This window comes from Eubalaena glacialis, chromosome 2 (assembly GCF_028564815.1).
Source record: "Eubalaena glacialis isolate mEubGla1 chromosome 2, mEubGla1.1.hap2.+ XY, whole genome shotgun sequence".
Taxonomy (NCBI): domain Eukaryota; kingdom Metazoa; phylum Chordata; class Mammalia; order Artiodactyla; family Balaenidae; genus Eubalaena; species Eubalaena glacialis.
Window position 1 is genome coordinate 113,794,323 of NC_083717.1, and position 2,423 is coordinate 113,796,745.

Genomic DNA, 2,423 nt, shown 5'->3' on the forward strand with positions numbered 1-2,423 from the left:
ACTGTATATTTGGGATTGAAAGTAGGTGATGGCTTTTCCCCCAGAAATCGAGTATATTTGAAACTTAACTTACCAACAACTTTTTAAGGTAACCACCTCTGTAGGCTTTCAGTATATATTTGGCCTATAAATTCTACCAGCAGAAAACTTCTAAAGGTACGAAACTGTGTGTGTGTGTGTGTGTGTGTGTGTGTGTGTGTGTGTGTTATGAGCCAGGTTGAAAGATCACTAACACGTCCAACCTCCTCTTTAGATGCATTATGTTAAAAAAAAATACTTTCAGATAAAGCTTTTCATGTTCATTCTCTGCCAGAATAAAGGGCTTTTTCGGGGTTAATCTTACATCGTCAGAAATAACTAACGTCTGTGCTCAAAGATAATTCATCTACCTGTGTTTTTTCTCTCTTAGTTACTAAAATACTGTTGAATATGTAAATTAAAATTTACATATAGATGTTCATAGGTGAGTAAACAACTTCTATGGCGTCTGAAATCCTGAGTTGAAGAGATTACTTAATCATTAATATTTAATATAAATTATAGTATGACGTCTTTTTATTTCAGACAGCTCCATGTGCAGGCACGCTAGTGTGATGATTTGCTCACTAAACTTAAACTTTTTTTCTAAAACAACAACAAAACAGGCAATGTAATGCCATTTTCAAAGTTCCACGCAACTTTCCTGAACATCTCTGCCATTAGCTTGATGATACTGCACAAGCCATGCCTGCTAAAGTACGCAAAGTGAAAAAAGGTGTGAGGTATTTGCATGCCCCCTCAATTTTGCAAATAAATATACTATCCTGGAACTTTGTAACACCCAAACTTTGAACCCTATGTTCAGAAAGGATACTATCATAAACTTTAGCTTAGTTGTGTGATGTCAGCCTGATTGGGAAATCATTTACTATCCCAGAAATTCAAGTTTGTATCTTATTTTGGGTTCTTCCATCATCTTCCCATTGCAAAACAAACAAACAAACAAGCAGACATTAATAGAAGTTGTATACAAAGGAACAAGGAAATAAACTATTGTTTTGTATCATTTTTAGGTAGAATTTTTATAAATCCATTTACTAGTTTAATTAATGTTCTGCTGTTTAAACACAGAAATAACACTTCCGATGCAAGCTAACTGTTCATGGAGAAATTCTGTGCCACTTGGAATAGAGAGAGCTTCCCTCTCATTTTTGTTGTCCAATTTCACCTGGAGTCTTTTTGCAAAATTTAAATATTTGTATATTTTTAACTTAAATGCTTGTACGTAAAATTTGACAAGTTCTTCATTTATAAATTAACTCTCACATCAGCTGAAAAAAATTTCTGGCAAAGTTTTTCTTCCTTTCCTCTCAGTAGAGTAAATGCTGAAGGGTTTACTTGGTAGTTGGCTCATGTTTAGAAAGTGTTTAATGAAATTATTATTAAGCTATTTCATCGCAGTTTAGATCCCAGAACTCTCTATCCTTGGTTTTAATGAATAAAATCATCTCAGGTTTGATTTCTTTAACAACTTCACACCCTATTACATTAACCTTAACCCTCTTAAATATTTGGAGGTGAATAATAATTGTAATAATATTTGTTTGCATTTCCTTGCTTCCCCCCCACCCTCCATAAGCTAAGACAGAGAGGTGGTAAGAGTTGTCCAATTTTTATAATGCTTTTTTTTTTTTATACCACCTCGGAAGGCACTTGCTCCTATCTCGGGTTTACTATTTAGTATAAAGAGTTCCGATTTGGGTATATTTAAGAAAGACTCAGCTGTCAAAAGCAAAGAAACTGGGAATGGTGTTTTGACAACCATATAGTGTTAAAGGAAATACTGTAGTCTGAATAAAATTGCTTATGTTCTCCAAAACAAGAGTAATATAAAAACACTTTTTTATTTATATGGAAAAGCAAAAGCAGAAATAAATTCCAAAGGTTTCCCTTTCTTTAAGAAATTCTGAGAGAACTGTAGTCGCCATCTGTTAAGGGTTGGGAATTGAGCAAGAAGCCATGTTTTGAAGGAAAATGAGAGAAGAGATCAGGGAAGTTTGTGTCTTCCGCCCACCCCCTTTCTCCCCCCACCCCAGGTCAGCGCCCCGCACTCGCCCCAGCTCACCCTGGTTAGATTTGCAGAGAAGCGTCCATCAGGATTCTCCTGGCCTCCTCGCCCCCTCCCACCCCTGTGGGCCTGTTAACCCGGAGCAGATTTGGGAAGGGAAATGTGGCTAATATCTCTAGCAGCTGTCAGAGGACGGACCTTCCTTCAAAGGGACTGGACAGGGGTCCTCCACAAGTTCCCCATTAGTCTTGCAGGCCAGCAAGTTGATAAGGAGCCTGGACCTCCGCTGCAAGTTGCCACTGTGTGAGAAGGGCCGGTGTCTGGGTGTCTGGATGTGCCGGCTTCGCAGCCACAGCCCCCCGCCCGCCGCCCACCG